The 6,600-nt window shown below is 46.9% G+C and overlaps 1 long non-coding RNA gene across 1 annotated transcript; it reads left to right on the top strand.

The window, feature by feature from the left end:
* Nucleotides 1-1,133: 1,133 nt before the first annotated feature.
* On the top strand, nucleotides 1,134-5,854 carry LOC109251049 (uncharacterized). Its single transcript, XR_002073327.2, has 2 exons — nucleotides 1,134-1,922; nucleotides 5,216-5,854. It is a non-coding gene; the product is annotated as an uncharacterized LOC109251049 (long non-coding RNA).
* The last annotated feature ends 746 nt before the right edge of the window (nucleotides 5,855-6,600 follow it).

Below are 6,600 nucleotides of genomic sequence, written 5' to 3'. Positions count from 1 at the left end.
TACATCTACCTTTTTTTCTGCAAACTTGTACGTCCTTCGGCGCGGAAGGGCCAAGCAAAACCGCTACAAGCATCCCTGGGAACATCGTAATAAAGGACACCCCCGGAAGGTAAGACCTGCGACTCGGTTCGGAAACGCGATTTTAAGCCAGACGGGAGACACCGCTTCCAGCAGATGCCCCGCGCACCCCCCGCGGCTCCCTCCGGCGCGCGGCGCCCACGCCGCCTGCCAGGGCGGCCGCAGCGGCCACGGGCAAGTGCGCGGTGGAGGTAAAGTTTGACAAACGATGACCCCTCCTGCAAAGGGAAGCGGCCAGGCAGCCCCCAAATACTCGCGGGGGCGCGGGGGGCGGGGGTGTGAGGGTGGGAGCCGTGCGGGAGAGTGCCACGTACCTTTCCGCGGGCGCCAGGCGCGGAGGCTGAGCAGAGAGCGTCGCTGGAGCTGGCGGGGCGCGGGTCCAGCCCTGGCCGCGGGCTCCCTCCCGGGGCGAGCGCAGCCGCCGCCGCCGCCGCCGCCGCGCCTGGGCGCAGGGCCGAGCGGCCGCCGCCGCGCCAAGGGCGCCGGGCAACGCCGGGCAACGCCGGGCAACGCCAGTCACTTGGCCCAGAGAAGTTGGGCAGCCCGGTCCGCGGCCTCGGCAGCCGGCGAGAGCAACACGTTTAGTTTGAACTTTCCAGCTCCAGTCCCAGCAAATACACACGCACGCACACACATGCGCGCGCGCGGAGGACCTCTCAGAGGCGAGCGAACAGGCACCGGCGGCTCTCTGGCCGCGTCTCTCCCTCTCCCTCGCTCTTATTGGCGCGGAGGTTATTGTTTTATTTATTTATTTCCTCCTCCTCCTCGCTCCGGCCCCCTCCCCGCGCCTCCCGCCCTCCCCGCCGCCTCCGCCTGCCCCTCCCCCAATCTGCGTGGCCGGCCGCGGTCGCTCCAGCTGCAGCGTGGCGGGGCTGCGCGCGCGGCTGGCGGAGGCTGCGGCGGGCCCGGTGGGTGCGCGCCCGGCGGGGGCGCGGGGGGCCGCGGAGCGGGGCGGGGCCCGGGGCGGGAGAGGACGCCGGGGCGGCCTGCGGGGGGCTGTTTGGGGGTGGGGGGGGGGAACGAGAGCCAGTGGAGGCGAGGACAGGACGCCCCCCACGGCCGCCGGGACCGTGCGGCGCGCGGCGACGGGGAAGCGGACGAATCCTGCGCGGCGACCTCCCCGCCCGGCCGGGGAGCCGTGCGAGGGGCGGCAGCCTCGGCGATCCCCGACCCGGCTGCAGGCTGCGCCCCGCGGGCCGGAAGGCTGCGCCCGCTCCTCACCACCCTTGCGTCGCCTCCCTGAAGCCTGGCCAGACCCCTCGGGGACGCTCAGAGGCGCACCGCCGCTGTCTACCCGGGGAAGACGCGACTTTGCTGTTTTTGTCTTTTGGGGTTTTTTAATGGTGGCTGAAGCGCTACGCAGTTAGGCTTCCCCCGCTCCCCAGCCTCCCTGTCCCCCGACGCTCGGGAAAGGCGCGTTCGCCCCGGGTGCAGCACCGGGCGCCGCGACCGGGCGGGCTCAACCCTGGTAGGAAATGAAGTGGGTGTCTCGAGACCACAGCCTCCGGGCGCCGCTGGGGGAAGCCTGCGTGGTGCTCCAAATCCACCTGCAAGCCCCGGGGCGCCAGGGTCTTTGCTGCCACCGCTCGCCCCAAAATGAGCTCTCAAGCGTCACCTGACCGCTGGTGCCACCGTCTCTCCGGGCCAGTCCGCCTGGTTCCCAGACCTGCAGGAGAGATGACCTTAAAGCCGGCCGCCCTCCCTCACCCCATTCAACCCGAGAGCTGGGCTGGAAAGAGCCCGCTTCTGATTCAGTGAAATCGCTGGGCCACTTCACTTGCGTCTTCCCGACCCTACTTCGGAGAAGCTTCTCCAACGCAAACCCCTTCCAGGCGTCCCATTCGGTAAACCTTTTTGTTTGCTTATTTATTTTTATTTTTATTTTTATTGACTTATTTTTTTAATTTAAGGGTTCACGATTTCAGTCATGGAAAGGGGACAAAAATAAAAAGGAAATAATTCTAGAGATACATAAATCGACACGGCCAGTGAAGTACATACACTCTATCCCAAAGGCTACAATGCAAATCTCGCCACTTGGATTTGCAAACAGGGTTCCTGTCTTAAGCGATGTGTCCTCCAAAGTCCTAACAGTCTTGGGCTATTTTTTGACTGGGACTCCAGGTATAGAAACACGGTGACACTACAGTACTTGCCATGATCTCTTATGTGTACACTTATTTTTAAATCACTATTATTATTATTATTATTATTATTATTATTATTATTATTTTCTGGCCAAAAACACCTTCCAATTTATCTGAAATGTATATGTTAGATATCCATCCCTTAATGTTTTAGATCTGTTCTCAGAAAGTCCCTCTTAAAGGTACAAGTACTCTTTAAAGACCTGACATTTAACATATCTACTTTACCTTTTCATTGACAGCCGGAGTGAGTCCCCCCAGAGGACAAGGAACAGGGGAGGTTCTGAAATGGGAGAAGGTGGGGGAAAAAACCCCAGGCTTCCAGCCTGATGTTGCTCCATCTGTAATGCACACTTGTCATTTCAAGGAGGATAAAAAAGCAATGTCAATTTATACATATCCAACTCTTCCCTTGTTCTGGAAGCACCATCTTACAACTGAGAAAAAGGGCCACCCATTGTTGAATCTAAGACCCTTCTACTGAATGGAAGGAAGAATCTTGAGATAATCCCTAAAAGCAGAAAAGTGGCTCACTGGTCAGCTGAGCAGTGGTCATGAGGGTCTGTGGGTTTCTGATGACATCTGTGCCAGTCAGGTAGTTAAGATTTTTACTCAGATCTTGAATGGACCACATATAATTTAAACCCAGGATTTGGAAGCATTTGTATTTCTCCCTTGCTCCAGAGGTAGCCAGCTTCAAATATGGGGAACACTTATTAATACTTCAGTTGAGCTCTGCATACAACTTCTTCTGGATATAGATGTCTTTTTTTTTTTTTTTTTTTTTTTTTTTTTTTACCATTGTCTGAACAACAATTAGAATGGCATTCGTCCGGGGAATAAAACTGTTCCTCTCCTTACCCTTTCCACATAAACTTGTCCCCAGTATGCTCCTAGTCTCTGATGTCCAGAAGTAGAAATGTCCACTGCGAGCTGTTGTCCAAACTATGATGACCATGTTCACGATCAACACAAAACACACATTTGGTGCCAAGAAAGGTAGTGACTCTAGATTAAACAAATATCATAGTCCAAGATTCTGGATGGAGGAAAGAGTATAAGCCAGAAATTGATATTCATCATCACAGTAAATTACTGAATTTGCAAAATGTCTATTTTCTGTGAACTTCATCTGTTTCAAAGACTGTGTTTATGTTTGTACCCGCAGCATAAGGCATGATTCGTAGGAATTAAAAAATACACGTGGGGTGAATTAAAGTTACAAGAACATAGAAGTGGTGGGTAGCCTTTTTTATCTGTTACGGGTCACTGAATCAGAGGAAAATAATTATTTGTAAAAAAGTATATAAATGTTATGTAAATTCTACACGGAGATAAGCAAATGACATTGTTTTAAGAGATATTTGAGAAATTCCAAAAGAAAATCCACTGCTTTATATTAAATATAAAAAATATATGTAACTATTGGATTAGTTAATTTATTTTAAACTGTTCTTCAGTATCTTATTGTGAGCTAGGAAAATACAAGGAAATAGAAAGGATGAAAAGGGAAAAGGGAGATGAAAGATCCAACAACAAGAGAGGAAGCCAGTGAGGTGGGAAAGGATGTCATGGTAAGAAGCAGGGAGGGAACAGAGAGGGAAATGGCTCAGAATCCCTTCGTTTCTGGGCACAGCATCAACAATCCTCAGAAAACCCATTCTCACATCTCTGCTTAAAATCCGGAGTTTATGGGAGTTTGCTTAGACCGTGGGTTGCTTGTGTCATCAATGATAAAACTGCATCAAACAAGAGAGTGAAAACAGGCCAATCGTCCTCACCTCCACATCAAGGTACTCACTTTTCTCATGTTTTCATAAAAGGTCACTGAGCCATAACTCTTACGTGGTGAAAAAAAACTCTAGTCCAAATTGGTTTTTAACTTGTGAATGCACATTGGCAAGTCAAACACCACCACCCCTTTTCCAGAATTTCTGCTCATAATTTGCAACCAATAATTGTGTGTGTGTGTGTGTGTGTGTGTGTGTGTGTGTGAGAGAGAGAGAGAGAGAGAGAGAGAGAGAGAGAGAGAACCTGTGTATATGCATACACATTATCAACATCTAGCCTGACTCACTGTAATATGGGATCATCCAGGTTACAGATAGATAATCTGAAATTCAAATCTAAAAGAGATTATTTTATGGTTAAAGAAAAAAAAAGGCATTGTGATTTGGAGTACTCAGGGCTAATACTAAACTATTTGCATGTTTCAAAATGAGTCCCAAAAGTCACTGAAGAATGCATTCCTAATACTTAGCATATTACATATCTCGCTTCTCAAATTCTTCAGCATTTATAATTTTTGTTAATCTTAAAAAAGTCTAAAACTATAGACTCCTCTCTGACACATATTTGCACATTACAAAGAAGATTCTCTAGCCAGTCATCCAGGATTACATTTCCTGCGCTCACCTCAATTGTCGAAGTTGAGAAGGAAGTATCCTGTTCCCCAAGTTCCCCCCACCCCCCCAATCTCAGTCATTTTTCCTACTTCTGGCATCTTTAACCACTATATTCAGGACGATATTAGAGCAAAGATCAGGGAGTCTTTGGACAAGGTCTTCAATTATTATCTCAAGTGCAGAAAAAGAAGGGCAGTAGATTAGCTGTTAGCAAACTTAAGGTTATAGAAATTCTGGGCAATAAGAAACTTAATCTGTCAGATAGGCCAGTGCCATTTCTCTTTATCTGTGTGAAAATAAATAGAAACTGTGTGCCAAGTGTGACTGTACTTAATCCTGTGGATATGAGCGTGTGAATATAGTCGTCCTTAGAGTCAAGGTGTCCAGCCACAAGCCTCAACCTCATCAATCTCTTTCTTCCTTTCTTCCTATCTTCCTATCTCACAAACTGGCCTCCTTTAATTCTTCCTATTGCGTTTCTTCCTTCCTCTTCAGGACCCTTGCAAAGACTGTCCCCTCTGTCTGGAGCATACCCATTTATTTCCCCCAACCACCCACCTAAGCTGATTCTTTTTCATCTTTCAGCTCCACAGGAAGTCATATGCTAAGGATGACAAGACACTCCCTCGATTGATTCTGGACCTCCTTTATTTGTTCTCATGAGACCCCTCTACTTTTTCAGCAGAGGACGCAGGACAGCTTGGCATTTCATACACCTGAGATATTTAATGGACACATTTTCTCAGGCTTTGCACTATAAATTCCACAAGAGGAATTTATCTTCAGCTCTTAGCACGGTGCTAGTCACAACCAAGTACATACCTATTAAATGACTGCATGAAAGAGAAATAGATACAATTCAGGAAAGCCATTGTCTGGGCCTTGGAGAGCTGTACAACCGGGACATGATAGAATAAAAAAAGATAAAGGACTTATTTTACCCTGTTTACATCACTGTTATGGAAATCTCTGATATTTTTCAAAACTCCTACCATACCTTCAAGGATAAAATACATCATTCCATAGAAACCATATTTTGAGGCAAGTACATTTTTGAAAACAATTAACAAAAATGAAATAGAGAATCATAAAGAAAGGAGATCAAATTATAGCATTTTGACATTCTAAATGAATCAATCCTTAATCTTGGTCAATTCTGTGAGATATTTTCCTCGTTTATGCTTTGTTTTGTCGTATTAATAAAAATATTCAACTATGTTCTAAGTTAGTTTTAGTGTGTTCTGTACAAAGCTGGGAATGCCTTGGGGAAAATTTATATTACTGTTAATACAGAGTATATGAGTAAGGAATAATAGACTAATTTAAATGAAATTTGTAAAATACAATGATTTATTATGAGATGACAATTATACTGCCACAGCACTTATTAAAAAAGGAAAAATTAATATGAGCCTTCTGATTTCAGAAGGGTCCATGAATGTGACACGGAATATGAAAAGTACCTGTTAAGATCAGAAATTTTGAGAGAGGACAGTAGAAAAATGGGCAGTTAGGATGAAGTTATAATGCAAAAGATCCAGGTTCACAATAAAGGGTGTGTGAACATATTCCCCCAGTAAGAAGACAAAGTTTATGCTCTAAATTTCCACTTGTATTTAACATCTGCACTTTATGATCTGATTTGCTTGTTTTGTTTTATTTATCTACTTATTTTGAGACAGAGACAGAGAGAGAGAGTGTAAGAGCAAGCAGGGGAGGGACAGAGAGAGAACCTCAAACAGGTTCTGCTTGGTCAGTGCATCGCTTGACTCACAGCTCCATCCCATGAACCATGAGATCATGACCTGAGCCAAAATCAAAAGTCAGATCAGTAAGAGACTGAGCCGCCCAGGCGCCTCTGATTTGTTTTGAATGTCATCATTGGGAATCATTTGGCATGAAACAGAAGTGAAAATCTGAAATTTGAAGCATTGATGATATTCTTGATTTTACAATTCAGGGAGTTAATG

The sequence above is a fragment of the Panthera pardus genome, unplaced genomic scaffold, assembly GCF_024362965.1.
Source record: "Panthera pardus isolate Hobbes unplaced genomic scaffold, ASM2436296v1 HiC_scaffold_13, whole genome shotgun sequence".
NCBI classification, from domain to species: Eukaryota; Metazoa; Chordata; class Mammalia; order Carnivora; family Felidae; genus Panthera; species Panthera pardus.
The sequence above is the reverse complement of the archived record's forward strand: the minus strand, read 5'-3'. Positions and strand labels throughout refer to the sequence as shown.